This window comes from Tursiops truncatus, chromosome 1, assembly GCF_011762595.2.
Source record: "Tursiops truncatus isolate mTurTru1 chromosome 1, mTurTru1.mat.Y, whole genome shotgun sequence".
In the NCBI taxonomy this organism is placed as follows: domain Eukaryota; kingdom Metazoa; phylum Chordata; class Mammalia; order Artiodactyla; family Delphinidae; genus Tursiops; species Tursiops truncatus.
The window spans coordinates 35,531,271-35,548,651 of record NC_047034.1 but is presented as its reverse complement, the minus strand read 5'-3'; the positions used below and the strand labels follow the sequence as shown (position 1 = coordinate 35,548,651).

The 17,381-nt window shown below is 37.6% G+C and overlaps 1 long non-coding RNA gene across 1 annotated transcript in view; it reads right to left on the bottom strand.

Moving 5' to 3' along the window:
• Positions 1-1,244: 1,244 nt before the first annotated feature.
• The window catches only part of LOC117311562 (uncharacterized), a 33,548-nt gene continuing 17,411 nt past the window's right edge, over positions 1,245-17,381 (bottom strand). Inside the window, exon 3 of the long non-coding RNA XR_012330895.1 lies at positions 1,245-1,352. This is a non-coding gene — a long non-coding RNA (uncharacterized lncRNA). The remainder of the gene's footprint in view (positions 1,353-17,381) is intronic.

Genomic DNA, 17,381 nt, shown 5'->3' with positions numbered 1-17,381 from the left:
GTTGTCTGAGCATATTTTGGGGAGGGCAGAGGGCCAGTGAACAACTGCTACAGTCAAGTTACATATTTATCATCACTGCTTTGACTTATGTACGAATCTCTGCCAAATCTCACTCTATAGGTGGAGTCTTAACCACTTGGATAAGAGAAAGTAAAATGTTTTTTCTTTTTAACACCAGAGGGCATTTGAAATTTCCCGTCTTTGACTCCAAACTTTCTGGTATGCAATCAGCTCCTGAAAGTTGTAATTCAATGTCTGTTGCTGACAAAGTGTCAAAGTGGAAAGGCTGAATGTTCCCTTTCATTTATAATAGACTGAGGTCTGTGTGAACTTAGATCTATCTGTTTGGAAACTGCAACATCTCTCTGGGAGAATTTATTTCATCTTTGATAATATCAACATTTAAACATTTATTTGAAACAGCACTGGAGTTAGAATTGCCCAGAGTTTCGGCTCTCTAACTAAACTGAACTACTTACCCTTTCCTTCTCAATGAAAGCATAAAAATTATGGGAGTGGAACCATAATGCAATCTGATCAGTTTGTGCATCAGGACAAAATGTATCTTTGGGGGTCAACATAAATCCAACCTTAGAATAAGTCAAGCCAAACATCATATTAAAAGGTTTGTAAGGAGTCTCCTGGGATATGTGGTGGTAGTTTGTTGAACAATTAACTACCCATAAGGCAATGCTTCTCAAAATGTGTGCATCACATTGCCTGGGAACTTTTTAGAAATGTAAATTCTCAGAAGTCAGAAATAAATGAGACCAACAATCTGTTTATCAAGCCCTCCAGATAATTTTGATGATAATAAAAATTTGAGAACCACAACTATGACTACGGTTATATAAACGAATCAGTGTCAACTTCCAGAAACCTCTGATGGCTTATGTCAGTCCTATATACTTGGCCTCATGCAATCCGTCTTCATCCACTATTTAAAGACAGTTATTAAAGTTATAGATAACAATAGATGACAATTCAAAAATCTCAACAGGCTGAAAAATCCTAAGATTGAATACTCATAAATGTGAAGTCCTGCCCTTAAGTGCTAACACAACACATTATGTGAGTCCAGGATGAGTAAAACCTGGCTTTATAGTTGAATTGAGGAAGAAATAGCAATAGAACTTAACTATTCTGATCCCAACAGGGTGATATGACTTTGGTTGCAAAAATAGTTGCATTTTAATAGTTAAAAGATCTAGAAAAAAGGAAGCAATAGTATTAATGTATCCTACTTTAATCACATTGCATTGGTTTGGATGAGGGTTTTACTTGTAAAACATGATGAAAATCTAAGGTTTGACAGCTGTAATCGGATGTCTGAAGGAACTGTAGACAATTACCTGTAAAAGAGAAAAGGGGTCTCAGATTGATGTGACAGCTAACTTCAAATCTGGGAAAGTGTTGTGTGAACGATGAAGTACATTTATTCTCCGAGGCTCTGAAGGAAAGAACTCAGACCAGTAAGGGGTGAATATTACAAAGTAAAATTTACCTCAAAAACCTAACACAAATAGAAAGGGATGCTTTGATATTAAGGTCAAATATTGTGATGTAACCTCCTGCATAGTGAAAAATAGAGCTACAAGTCATTAGGCCCCTGACATCTTGAAAATTTTGTTTCAAATGCTAGTTATGAAATGAATAATTTGAAAAAGAACTTCTTCGCTAGGAAAAAAAAAAAGCATGTGGTTTTCTTTCTTTTTTTTTTTTTTCTCTCTTTTTCTGCTCTTACCATCCAGTTAGTGTTTGGAAAGGAATGGCTTACACTCTTATTTAGTAATAAGGTGGAGTCTACAAGGTAGGGCTTCAATAATTGGGAGTAGTATATACTATGTTTATTATATCTCTAAATCTAAAATGAGAGGTTTAAGAATAGAAAAGCATCTCAAATACATTTATGTTTTAAATTTTTGTTCTGACTTGGATTGTCTTTATCTCTATTGTGTTTATAGATTTTGAGGGTATTTATCAGATGACATCAAGTGCCAGGGTATCATGAACATATTTTCCTACACTCACTAAAACTTTTATGACTTCCATATGTGTGAGTTTAGTAAAAAATCAAGAATTCATGAGAAACCAGCTTCGAGAATAGTCTTTTGTCTTTACTTTGGTAACTGCCTTCCTCATAACTGCTCCTCTGCCATTCTATCTTTCTAAAATTCCTTCTGTATAACAAGAAGTGTTTTCTGATCTTACTATGATGGCGTTTCTCTGTATTCAATTGAAGGGCTTCATTAATTAATCTTGTTAATAATTAGAGTAGGTGTCACAGTGACTTGACCAGGTCTAAAACCCTAATGATGGCCCTCTTGAATAATTGCAGTAGGCTGAAAGCTGTTAATTTGGAATTGAAGCTTACTCAGGAGTCAAGTTCAAAATCAATGCTGAGGTTAAATACAAAATATAGACAAAATTATTCCTGATAGCCTCTTAACTGGCTCACAAAGTAGAGTATATAGACATAACCGTAACTTAGTAAGTCCAACAGAGCTAGTCCCCATCCCAGTGCTGGGAGAGTTTATGCTCACTCTCGGGTACAGCTCTTTGAGGTCCCAACCTGCAGTGAGTGTGGTTCACTAGGTCCCAACCATTAGTGGATCTGGACTCCAATCTCGGATCCCTTGCTTCTGTGGAGCTATCAGAAGCATCCCTCAGCATCTCAGCCACCCATTCTGGAATAGAGGAATGTCTCCAGAATAAAAGTGGTCCCAAATGTTGGTTGCATCACACCTGACTTCTATCCTCATCCTGATACAGGCCTTGGCAATCCTTCAAATTCTTCACTGTATTTTTGGCTTTCCACTGCTTCAGCAAGAAGGGTTTGTCTGAATGCCTAGCCCAACATTACTGGAAATGGAGATCCACAGCAACACCTTTTTTATGATATTCAAAAAAAACTGCCATAAAATGTGTTTTAAAAAAAGATATAATGTTGGAAATGGAAATATCACGTATGAAGCAAATGATTTAATAATTTTAGGGCTTCCCCGGTGGTGCAGTGGTTAGGAATCCGCCTGCCAATGCAGGGGACACGGGTTCAAGTCCTGGTCTGGGAAGATCCCACATGCCGCAGAGCAGCTGAGCCCATGCACCACAGCTACTGAGCCTGCGCTCTAGATCCCGCGAGCCACAATTACTGAGCCTGCGCACCACAGCTACTGAAGCCCACATGCCTAGAGCCCGTGTTCTGCAATAAGAGAAGCCCGCACACTACAACGAGGAGTGCCCCCCACTCGCCGCAACTAGAGAAAGCCCGCATGCAGCAACAAAGACCTAACGCAACCAAAAATAAATAAAAATAAAATAAATTTATTTTCAATAATTTTACCATCAACAATGGAGGGGGGGATAGTGAGAATTTGTCAGTATTTATTTTAAAGGAAGAAGTACTTTATCAAGTAACAATGAATATGTCTAACACAGTTCACTTCAATCCTGTTGGATATTTATGTTGAATTAAATAGAAAAAGAAAATGTGTCCTTTATCATAGAGTAAGAATCCTTTTTAGAGTTTATTACATGGGATATTTCACAAAATTATCCATCCTATTGTGGACATAACTTTACAACTATAGAATTCCAAACTTCCTTCTACTATGACTTAAATACTTTGTATTAGGATTGATAAATCTTTCTCTTATGAATTTTATTAGACTGAATTACTTCTCCCAGAGCTTGAATATTATGGAATAAACTAATCAAATCAAGTTTTTTAAACCTACAAAACTAAGGAACAGACTTTGAATTATGTTCACCTTCTGCCAAAGTGACTCTTCCCATTAGACCCTTCCTTTAACATCCAGCCGTATTGTTTTTACTCTTACTCTATAACAGTGAAGACTGAGAAAATGATCTTGAATTTGGCTAGAAACAGCTAAAGTCAATATATCTCAGATAAATTGTTAAGCAGTTTTCTTTAATTTTACTTCTTGGACCATATGGTATCAACTACCTCAGGATTACAGGGATAGTCATTCACTCAATAAGCATTTTTGAATGTTCATGTTGTTCTAGGAACTGCGCTAGGTGCTGGGTATACATAGGGTAGGGGAGGGGAAACACAATGCTATAAAGAAATAGAAATACAGGTGCTATGACGAGAATAATGGGGTGGGAGAACCTAAAGTGATTAATCTGGGAAAGCCTTTTTGAGAAAGTGACATTTGAGCTAAAACCTGAAGCATGAATAGGAGTTAGCTGATGAGTAAGAAGAGCATTCTAAGTAGGGCTATAACACTTGCAAACACTATGTTGCAGGAGGAAATGAAATATTTTCCAGGCCAGTCTGGCCATAGGGTGGTAAGCAGGGAAAGAGGAACATGAGATGAAGTTTTAGAAGCAAGTATTCAGATTCGCAGCATCTATAAGCTATATTAAGCACTTATCCTTATTCATATTTACCACATGTTATTTGCTTATGTTATGTGTGTCCCCAAATAGTTTGTCCATGAGGGCAGGGACCAGTTATTTCTTATTACCATTCTATTCTGAACACCTAATAAGGTACTAGATATATAATAGACATTCAGTATTTATTTAAATAAATGAAAATATAAACAAATGATGTTAACGTGTAATTTAGGAATATCCTAAGAGCACTGGGAGGACAAAGCACTTTAAAGAAGGCATCAAATTTATGTTTCTCCAAGTTATTTTAGCTGCTCTGTAGGGAATGGATTAAGGGGGCAAGAGTGGAAGTGGAGGACCAGTTAGGAGGAAGCTACTGCAGTAATACGTGTATGTGATGATGATGGTGATAATAATTATAATAGCATTTGTTGAGTGCTTACAATGTACAGAGCATTGTCATGTATTATCTCATGTAATCTTCACAATAACTCTATGAGATAGGTATTATTATTCTGTATTTTGTAGGTATGGTTACTGAGGATTAGAGAAGTTTGATAACTTCTTCAAGGATCAAAAGCCAATAAATGGATAATAGCTTGGACTAGGTAATGTCAATAGAAGAGGATCATTTTAAGATTTATTTTGGAAATAGGATCTCCAGGACTTGGTGACATGAGGAGTAATAGGGATGCATCTAGAATGTCTCTCAGGATTTTTACTCAAGCATCTGGTGGATGAAAGTGACATTTATTGACCCATGGAAGATAGAGGGGAGGAATATTTGGAGGGAAGAGAGAAAATAAGACTTTGGACATGTTAGGTTTACGATGTTTGTGAGTCATCTGAAAGGAGATGTCATAAAGGCAACTACAGGCCTGAAGTTAAAAAAATATGTCCAAAGATTAAGATCTAAATTTTCAATTTCTTGACCTATAAATAGTTACAAGATATAAGAATGGAAGAGATCAACTAGAGAGAGTGTGTAAAGAGAGGAAGGCTCATCACCAAACCACAGAGAAACTGCCAACATTTAGAAGTCTGTTAAAGAAGGAGAGCCACCAAGGATAACTGAGAGTTCAGAAGAGATCAGAGGTGTGTAAGAATTTCTTGTCATGATATCCAAGAGAATATGGTTATTTAAGAAACAGAACTGTTTGTTGGATGTTATACAAAGGTCAAATTAGAGGAAGCTTAGAGGAGTCTGTAGAATTAGGCAACCTAGAGCTCACTGATGAACTTACCAAGAGCTATTTCAGGGAAATAGTAGAGAAAGAAGCTAGATGGATGTGGGTTGGAGTAAATAGGATGTCTGGTTAAAGATAGCAGGTTGAACATATTCATTGGTCGTCTACTCTCCCCAAACTGCATTAAATAATAATTATGGGATTTTAAAAGGCAGAAACTCTCAAGGACAAAGAGATGATAAATAATACCAACAAAATTTTGGAAGATAGCCAGGAGTTGGATGAGTGATAACTGACCTAGCAGATTTGAAAAAGCTGAATCCTAAAGCAGCAACCCTATTTTTCCATGGAGCTCCCCTCAAATTCAGGAATTGGTGGTGTTAATACCTCTGGAAACAGGGGTGGAAAAAAATCATGAAAATGGAGAATCTGGTTAAGAAATATACCTTTCAGATCTCCTCTCTCACTCCGAGCAACTAAGTGCTTGCTGCATTGCCTCTAGTTGAGGGCAAAACAGAGGGTCTCTGTACTAAAATAAAGAGGATGACGCGGTGTTTTTATATGCTGAATGTTGAGACAAAAAACCTTCTGCCACTAGGCTCCAAGAATGCTAGCTGCCAGAATTATGCCCTTCAGGCAGGATTTTGGAAAACTCTTCTCTGAGGAACAACACCAACAAAAAAAACTAATGATATTGACATGAAATATTTTCCAACCAGCTGACCCTACATGATCACTCTACAGTAAATTCCACAGTAAACCAGCCCCATCCACACCACAGAACTTAATTTTTGCCAAATTCTTAAATTTGAGTGGATAGTCAAGAATCATCAGACATCTGAAGATACTCTTTAATAAGAAACACAAAAGTGAAAACAAACTTAGGAAAAAAAATAACATGGAATAAACAGAGACTATGGTGACAGAAAAATACTAACATTGTATTTACACATATATTCTTAAAGTAGTAAGAGAAGATTTTGCATCAATGAAACTACAGAAAAATATGATAAAAATTCAAAAACAAACAGTAATTCTTTGAAATTAAAAATACAATAGCAGAAAGAAAGTGCAACAGAAAGCTGTAGGTAAATTTTAAGAAAGCTCCCAGTAACAGAGAGATAGAGGTCCAGTCCAGGAGGTCCAACATCCAAATAGTGGAAGTTCCAAAAAGAAAGAACAGAGAAAATGGAGGGAAGGAATCCAACAACTAATAGTTCAAGAAAATGTCCCAGAACTGCAGGTCATGAGATTCTAGATTGAAAGGATTTACCAAGTACCCAACATAGTACATAGATCCACTCCAAAACACAGCGTCATGAAAATTTGAGAATACTAGAAACAAAGAGAAAGCCCTAAATTTAGAATCATAAATCCTTTTGGCTTTTCAACAGCAACACTGAAACCTAGCAGACATTAACCTAAAATTCTATACCCAGCCAAATTAGCAATCAAACATGTGGATGAAATAAAAGATATTTTCAGATATATAAGATCCTATGTGCTCTTTCTCAGGAAGCTACTGGAGAATGTGTTTTGCTAAAATAAGAGCTAACTCAAGAAAGAGGAAGAAGATATGAGATCTAGGTAATACAACAAAAGAAAGAGGTGAAAAGATTTTTCCCAGTAGGATGATAAAGGCAGATATCAAAATGACAGACATGCAACAGGCTGGAGAAAAACCTATCCAAATGGAAGTGGATCAGAATGCCCTGGAAAATATTTCTTCAGGATGAAATTAATAGAATACTATTAAATCTGAATGTATTGAGAGAAGATTTACATAATGGGTGGGGGTGGACAGACAAAAAAGATATATAGAAAAGGAAGAGCAAACATAGTATATCTCAAAGCATTAACTCTCAATAGCATTTATTTAATGCAAAAGCAGGGAAGCAAATCAGGCAGTTTGGCTCCAGATATACTATACTATAGTATTGTACATTTGAGTGCTGACAGGAATTATTATAGAAGAAAGGTCGAAATGATGATGTATAAGAGAAGATCACAGGGATGGAGTTCATAAGATGAGATCCAGAGTACATGTACATCATCTGCTTTTATAGGAAGAATATTTCCTTTGTTGTACCAAAAGAAGAATAGCATGGGTGCAAAGGAAGGTAGGTTTGTAAATTTGGTGATGGAAATATGGAGTTCCTGCCTATTGGCTGCTGTTTTCTTACCAATTTTTTCTAATTTTGTGGCAAACTCATTTTCTGAAAATAAAGGAAGCAAAAGAGGAGTGGAAAATTTGAGGAAAGAGAGGTCTTGGAAAATGGGAAATCCAGCTTCCTAGAGAAATGTGGTAATTGCCTGGGAGTATACAGTACCCATTTGAGGTTGTTGTTCTTGAGTTTATAATAGTGCCAATCTTCTTTACTTTGAATTTTTTTTTACTGAAGTGTAATTTACAATATTATATTAGTTTCAGGTGTACAGCATAGAATTCAGTATATTTATAGATTATACTCCATTAAAAGTTATTATAAAATAATGGCTATAATTCCCTGTGTTGTACAATATATCCTTGTTCCTTATATGTTTTATACATAGTAGTTTGTATCTCTTAATCCCATACCTCTGTCTTGCCCCTCCCCTCCCCTTTCCCTATATATATATATATATATATACACACACACATACCACTTTTTCTTTATCCATCTGTCTGTTGATGGACACTAGGGTTGCTTCCATATCTTGGCTATTGTAAATGACTATGAATACATGAACATTGGGGTACATGTATCTTTTCAAATTAGTGTTTTTATTTTTTCCAGATATATACCCAGGAAAGGAATTGCTGGATCATATAGGAGTGCTATTTTTAGTTTTTTGAGGAACCTCTATACTGTTTCCCATAGTGGCTACACCAATTTACATTCCCACCAACAATGTACAAGGTTTCCCTTTTCTCCACATCCTTGCCAACATTTGTTATTTGTGGTCATTTCGATGATAGCCATTCTGACAGATGTGAGGTGGTATCTCATTGTTGTTTTGATTTGCATTCCTCTAATAAATTGTGAAGTTGAGCATCTTTTCATGTGCCCACTAGTCACTGTGTCTTCCTTGGAAAAATGTCTATTCAGGTCTTCTGCATATTTTTTGATTGAGTTGTTTTTATTTTTGATATTGAGTTGTATGAGCTATTTATATATTTTGGTTATTAACTCCTTGTCACTCATATCATTTGCAAATGCTTTCTCTCATTTCATAGGTTATCTTTTCATTTTGGTGATGGTTTTCTTTGCTGTGCAAAAGCTTTTACGTTTAAAAGAAAGATTCACAGATACGGAAAATAAACTAGTGGTTACCAGCAGGGAGAGAGAAGTGGGGAGGGGCAAGAGGGGGAGGAGATTAAGAGGTACAAACTTTTATGTATAAAATAAATAAGCTACAAGGATATATTATACAGGGAATATAGTCAATATTTTATAATAACTATAAGTGAAGTATACCCTTTAAAAATTGTGAATCATATGTTGCAACCTGTAACATATAATACTGTACATCACTATACTTCAATTTTTTAAAAAGCTTTTAAGTTTAATTAGGTCCCGTTTATTTTTGCTTTTATTTCTTTTGCCTTAGGAGACAAATTTTTTTTTAATTACTGAGATTTACGCCAAAGAGTGTTCTTTCTATTTTCTCTTCTAGGAATCCTATGATTTCAGGTCTTACATTTAGGTCTTTAATCCATTTTTATTTTATTTTTGTTTATAGTATAATGAAGTGTTCTAATCTCATTCTTTTACATGTAGCTGTCCAGTTTTCTCAGCACCATTTATTGCAGAGTTTCTCTTTTCCCCATTGTATACTCTTGCCTCCTTTATTCTAGAATCATTGAGCATATAAGGGTTTGGTTTTGGGCTCTCTATTCCATTCCATTGATCTATGTGTCTATTTTTGTGCCAGTGCTGTACTGTTTTGATTACTATAGCTTTGTATTATAGTTTGAAATCCAGGAGTGTGATAACTCTTGCTTTGTTTTTTCTCAAGATTGCTTTGGCTATTTGAGGTCTTTTTGGTTCCACACAATTTTAGGATTATTTGTTCTAGTTCTGTGATAAATGCTATGGGTATTTTGATAGGGGTTGCCTTGAATCTGTAGATTACTTTTCATAGTATGGACATTTTAACAATATTAATTCTTCCAATCCATGAGCATATTATATGTTTCCATTTCTTTGTGGCATCTTCAATTTCTTTCATCTTCAACTTCTTTCATCAATGTCTTGTACTTTTCAGAGTATAGATCTTTCACCTCCTTGGTTAAATTTATTCCTAGGTATTTTATTCTTTTTGATGCAGTTGTAAATAAGACTGTTTTCTTAATTTCTCTTTCTGAGAGTCTGCTATTAGAGTATAAAAATGCAACAGATTTCTGTATAATAATTTTGTATCCTACGATTTTACTGAATTCCTTTGTTAATTCTAACAGTTTTTTTATGGAGTCTTTAAGGTTTTCTATGTATAGTGTCATGCCACTGGCAAATGGTGACAGTTTTACTTCTTCCCTTCCAATTTGGATTCCTTTTATTTCTTTTTCTTGTCTGATTGCTGTGGCTAGGACTTGCAATAAAATTGGTGAGAGTGGGCATCTTTGTCTTGTTCCTGAATTTAGAAGAAAAGCTGTCAGCTTTTCACTGTGGAGTATGATGTTAGCTGTGGGTTTGTCATAAATGGCCTTGAGATATGTTCCCTCTATACCAACATTGATGAGAGTTTTTATCATTAATGGATGTTGAATTTTGTCAAATGCTTTTTCTGCATCTATTGAGATGATCATGTGACTTTCATTCTTTTGTTAATATGGTGAATCACATTGATTGATTTGTGAATTTTGTCCATCCTTGTGACCCTGGAATAAATCCCACTTGATCGTAGTGTATGATCCTCTTATATATTGTTGGATTTGGTTTGCAAATATTTTGTTGAGGATTTCAATATCTATATTCATCAGAGATATTGGCCTGTAACTTTCTTTTTTGTAGTGTCTTTGCCTGGTTTTGGTATCAGGGTAATGGTGGCCTCGTAGAATGAATTTGGGAGTGTTCCATTGTCTTCAATTTTTTGGAACAGTTTGAGAAGGATAGGTATGAGCTCTTCTTTATATGTTTGGTAGAATCCCCCCTCTGAAGTCATCCAGTCCTGGACTTTTGTTTGCTGGGAGTTTTATTGGTTATAAATTCAATTTTACTACTAGTAGTCATTCTGTTCAAATTGTCTGTTTCTTCTTGATTCAGTCTTGTCAGGTTATATGTTTCTAGAAATTTGTCCATTTCTTTTAGGTTGTTCAATTTGTTGGTATATAACAATTCATAGTATTCTCTTATGAATTTTTTGTATCTCTGTGGTATCAGTTATTTCTCCTCTTTCACTTCTTATTTTATTTGGGTCTTCTCTCTTTTCTTCTTGGTGAGCCTGGCTAGAGGTTTATCAATTTTATCTTTTCAAAAAAAACAGGTCTTAGTTTCACTGATTTTTTCTATTGTTTTGGGGGGTCTCTATTTTAGTTATTTCTTCTCTGGTCTTTATGATTTCCTTCCTTATGTTTACTTTGGGCTTTATTTTTTCTTCTTTTTCTAATTCCTTTAGATGGTAGGTTATTTGTTTATTTGAGATTTTTCTTGTTTCTTGAGGAAGGCTTGTATCACTCTAAACCTCCCTTTTAGAACTGATTTTGCTGCATCCCATAGATTTTGGAAAGTTGTGTTTCCATTTTCATTTGTCTTGAAGGATGTTCTGATTCCTCTTTGATATATTCATTGACCCACTGGTTTTTTAAGTAGCATGTTATTTAGTCTCCACGTGTTTGTGCTTTTCCTATTTTTCTTTCTGTAATTGATTTCTAGTTTTATATATTGTGATCAGAAAAAAAATGCTTGATATAATTTCTATTCTCTTAAATTTATTGAGACTTCTTTTGTAGCCTAGAATGTGATGCATCCAGGAGAACTTTCCATGTGCACTTGGAAAGAATGTGTATTCTGCTGTTTGTGGATGGAATGTCCTGTAGATATCTACTAAGACCAGCTGTCTACTGTGTCATTTAAGACCACTGTTGCCTTATTGATTTTCTGTCTGGATGATCTGTCCATTGACTTAAGTGGAGTGTTAAAGTCCCCTACTATTACTGTATTACTGTGAAGTACACTTTTTCCCCACAGCTGATCACTGCCCCCACCCTGTTATGGAGCCACACTGCAGGGCAGGTGGGACCCACATGGATTCTTTGTGTGTATCAGGGTGTAAGCTGTTGTGGACTGGCCACCATCAGAGTTCTGGGTCTCTTCTGAGGCGCTGCTTGAGCACACACCAACAATGGCCACCACCACCCCACCCAGATGACACTCTGGGACCCCGTTGCCTCTGTGTCCCACGGCCGAGATTCTTCTCTGGTCACGGCAGCCCTAGATCCAGTGCCGAGCTACAACATGGAGTAAGTGAGACTGGACCATTTACTTGGATCAGACTGGGGCACACGCAGAGGTGGTCAGGGGAAACCCAGCAGCCACTAGAAGAGTCTTCAATCCAACCTCTCTACTCTGCCTTGGGGACAAGCCAGCATGCATGCACTCCTCAAGGGCAAAGTTCAGGCTTCCCTCAGCCCTCCTGTTAGTCCCAGTGGTCCTCTGACCAACCAAGGGGCTCATCTCCCTTGTGTAGGACCCCAGGAGTGGGGTGCCCAATCTGTGGCTCAAACCACTTACTCCCCAGTGTGGGTCTCTGCCCGTGTAATCTCCCTTTTCCTCTGAGTCCCCTTCCAGGGGCAAAGGTTCCAACCTGATCACTTTTCTTTCCTTCCTATCTGATTTTGTGTGGATCTTTCTTACAGCCTTGTTTGTACAGAAGTCTTTCTGCCAGTTTCCAGTTAGTTTTCAGAGAGAATTGCTCCACGTGTACATGTATTTTTGATGTGTTCATGAGGGGAGGTGAGTCCCACATCCTCATACTCTGCCATCTTGATTGATTCGTGGTGTCAGTCTTCTTGTTGTGTGATCAACAAGAGATGTTAGTGATTTGAAGGAATCCAATGATAAAAAAAAAAAAAGCAAGAGCAGGAAATTCTGACATGTGGAGTAGAAGGTTAAATTTTACATTTCTGATCCAGAGACGGGCGCGAGCCGCGGCTGAAAGCGCGGAATCCAGAGACGGGCGCAAACCGCGGCTAAAAGCGCGGACCCCAGAGGCGGGCGGGAGACGTTAAGGCTGCTGCTGCCGCCACCAAGGGGCCTGTGTGCAAGCACAGGTCACTCTCCACACCCCTCTTCCGCGGAGCCTGTGCAGCCCGCCACTGCCAGGTTCCCGGGATCCAGGGACAACTTCCCCGGGAGAACGCACAGCGCGCCTCAGGCTGGTGCAAAGTCACACCGGCCTTTGCCACCGCAGGCCCGCCCCGCACTCCGTGCCCCTCCCTCCCCGCCGGCCTGAGTGCGCCAGAGCCCCCGAATCAGCGGCTCTTTTAACCCCATCCTGTCTGAGCAAAAAACAGACGCCCTCCAGCGACCTACACGCAGTGGCAGGGCCAAATCCAAAGCTGAGCCCTGGGAGCTGTGAGAACAAAGAAGAGAAAGGGAAATCTCTCCCAGCAGCCTCAGAAGCAGCGGATTAAAGCTCCACAATCAACTTGATATACCCTGCATCTGTGGAATATCTGAATAGACAACCAATCATCCCAAATTAAGGAAGTGGACTTTAGGAGCAAGATCTATGATTTTTTCCCTTTTCTTCTTTTTGTGAATGTGTATGTGTATGCTTCTGTGTGAGATCTTGTCTGTATAGTCTTGCTTCCACCATTTGTCCTAGGGTTCTATCCGTCCATTTTTTTTTTTAATTTTTTTTCTTAATAATTAATTTTAATAACGTTATTATACTTTACCTTCGTTCTTTCTTTCTTTCTTTCTTTCCTTCCTTCCTTCCCTCCTTTAGACAACGAATCATCCCAAATTGAGGAGGTGGTCTCTGACAGCAAGATTTATGATTTTTCCCCCTTTACCTCTTTTAGTGAGGGTGTATGTGTATGCTTCTGTGTAAGATTTTGTCTGTATAGCTTTGCTTCCAACATTTGTCCTAAGGTTCTATCCGTCCCTTTTTTTTTCAAATAAGAATTTTTTAATTCAATAACTTTATTATACTTTATTTTATTTTTACTGTATCTTCTTTCTTTCTGTCTTTTTTCCTTCTTTCCCTCCTTCCTTCCTTCCTCCCTCCCTCCCTCCCTCCTTTCTTTCCTTCTTGCCTTCTTTCCTTCTTTGCTTCTTTCTTTCTTTCTTCCTTCCTTCCTACCCTCCTTTCCTTCTTTCTTTCCTCATACTTTTACTAATTCCCTCTACTTTTTCTCCCTTTTATCCTGAGCCGTGTGGATGAAAAGCTCTTGGTGCTCCAGCCAGGAGGCAGGGCTCTGCCTCTGAGGTAGGAGAGCCAACTTCAGGACACTGGTCCACAAGAGACCTCCCAGCTCCACATAATATCAAACGGCGAAAATCTCCCAGAGACCTCCATCTTAACACCAGCACCCAGCTTCACTCAACGACCAGCAAGCCACAGTGCTGGAAAACCTATGCCAAACAACTAGCAAAACAGGAACACAACCCCACCCATTAGCAGAGAGGCTGCCTAAAATCATAATAAGGCCACAGACACCCCAAAACACACCACCAGACGTGAACCTGCCCACTAGAGAGACAAGATCCAGCCTCATCCACCACAACACAGGCACTAGTCCCCTCCACCAGGAAGCCTACACAACCCACTGAACCAACCTTAGCCACTGGAGACAGACATCAAAAACAGGAGGAACTATGAACCTGCAGCCTGCAAAAAGGAGACCCCAAACACAGTAAGATAAGCAAAATGAGAAGACAGAAAAACACACAGCAGATAAAGGAGCAAGATAAAAATGCACCAGACCTAACAAATGAAGAGGAAATAGGCAGTCTACCTGAAAAAGAATTCAGAATAATGATAGTAAGGTTGATCCGAAATCTTGGAGATAGAATGGACAATAGAATGGACAAAATGCAAGAATCAGTTAACAAGGACCTAGAAGAACTAAAGATGAAACAAGCAACGATGAACAACACAATAAATGAAATTAAGAGTACTCTAGATGGGATCAATAGCAGAATAACTGAGGCAGAAGAACGGATAAGTGACCTGGAAGATAAAATAGTGGAAATAACTACTGCAGAGCAGAATAAAGAAAAAAGAATGAAAAGAACTGAGGACAGTCTCAGAGACCTCTGGGACAACATTAAACGCACCAACATTCGAATTATAAGGGTTCCAGAAGAAGAAGAGAAAAAGAAAGGGACTGAGAAAATATTTGAAGAGATTATAGTTGAAAACTTCCGTAATATGGGAAAGGAAATAGTTAATCAAGTCCAGGAAGCACAGAGAGTCCCATACAGGATAAATACAAGGAGAAATACGCCAAGACACATATTAATCAAACTGTCAAAAATTAAATACAAAGAAAGCATATTAAAAGCAGCAAGGGAAAAACAACAAATAACACATAAGGGAATCCCCATAAGGTTAACAGCTGATCTCTCAGCAGAAACCCTACAAGCCAGAAGGGAGTGGCAGGACATACTGAAAGTGATGAAGGAGAAAAACCTGCAGCCAAGACTACTCTACCCAGCAAGGATCTCATTCAGATTTGGTGGAGAAATTAAAACCTTTACAGACAAGCAAAAGCTGAGAGAGTTCAGCACCACCAAACCAGCTTTACAACAAATGCTAAAGGATCTTCTCTAGGCAAGAAACACAAGAGAAGGAAAAGACCTATAATAACGAACCCAAAACAATTTAGAAAATGGGAATAGGAACATACATATCGATAATTACCTTAAATGTAAATGGACTAAATGCTCCCACCAAAAGACACAGATTAGCTGAATGGATACAAAAACAAGACCCTTATATATGCTGTCTACAAGAGACCCACTTCAGACCTAGAGACACATACAGACTGAAAGTAAGGGGATGGAAAAAGATATTCCATGCAAATGGAAACCAAAAGAAAGCTGGAGTAGCAATTCTCATATCAGACAAAATAGACTTTAAAATAAGGACTATTAAAAGAGACAAAGAAGGACACTACATAATGATCAAGGGATCGATCCAAGAAGAAGATATAACAATTGTAAATATTTATGCACCCAACATAGGAGCACCTCAATACATAAGGCAAATACTAACAGCCATAAAAGGGGAAATCGACAGTAACACATTCATAGTAGGGGACTTAAACACCCCACTTTCACCCATGGACAGATCATCCAAAATGAAAATAAATAAGGAAACACAAGCTTTAAATGATACATTAAACAAGATGGACTTAATTGATATTTATAGGACACTCCATCCAAAAACAACAGAATACACATTTTTCTCAAGTGCTCATGGAACATTCTCCAGGATAGATCATAATCTTAGGTCACAAATCAAGCCTAGGTAAATTTAAGAAAATTGAAATTGTATCAAGTATCTTTTCTGACCACAACGCCATGAGACTAGATATCAATTACAGGAAAAGATCTGTAAAAAATACAAACACATGGAGGCTAAACAATACACTACTTAATAATGAAGTGATCACTGAAGAAATCAAAGAGGAAATCAAAAAATACCTAGAAACAAATGACAATGGAGACACAACGACCCGAAACCTGTGGGATGCAGCAAAAGCAGTTCTAAGGGGGAAGTTTATAGCAATACAAGCCCACCTTAAGAAGCAGGAAACATCTCGAATAAACAACCTAACCTTGCACCTCAAACAATTAGAGAAAGAAGAACAAAAAAACCCCAAAGCTAGCAGAAGGAAAGAAATCATAAAAATCAGATCAGAAATAAATGAAAAGGAATGAAGGAAACAATAGCAAAGATCAATAAAACTAAAAGCTGGTTCTTTGAGAAGATAAACAAAATAGATAAACCACTAGCCAGACTCATCAAGAAAAAAAGGGAGAAGACTCAAATCAATAGAATTAGAAATGAAAAAGGAGAGGTAACAACTGACACTGCCGAAATAAAAGAGATCATGAGAGATTACTACAAGCAACTCTATGCCAATAAAATGGACAATCTGGAAGAAATGGACAAATTCTTAGAAATGCACAACCTGCCAAGACTGAATCAGGAAGAAATAGAAAATATGAACAGACCAATCACAAGCACTGAAATTGAAACTGTGATTAAAAATCTTCCAACAAAGAAAAGCCCAGGACCAGATGGCTTCACAGGCGAATTCTATCAAACATTTAGAGAAGAGCTAACACCTATCCTTCTCAAACTCTTTCAAAATATAGCAGAGGAAGGAACACTCCCAAACTCCTTCTACGAGGCCACCATCACCTTGATACCAAAACCAGACAAGGATGTCACAAAGAAAGAAAACTACAGGCCAATATCACTGATGAACATAGATGCAAAAATCCTCGACAAAATACTAGCAAACAGAATCCAACAGCACATTAAAAGGATCATACACCATGATCAAGTGGGGTTTATTCCAGGAATGCAAGGATTCTTCAATATATGCAAATCTATCAATGTGATAAACCATATTAACAAACTGAAGGAGAAAAACCATATGATCATCTCAATAGATGCAGAGAAAGCTTTTGACAAAATTCAACACCCATTTATGATAAAAACCCTGCAGAAAGTAGGCATAGAGGGAACTTTCCTCAACATAATAAAGGCCATATATGACAAGCCCACAGCAAACATCATCCTCAATGGTGAAAAACTGAAAGCATTTCCACTAAGATCAGGAACAAGACAAGGTTGCCCACTCTCACCACTCTTATTCAACATAGTTTT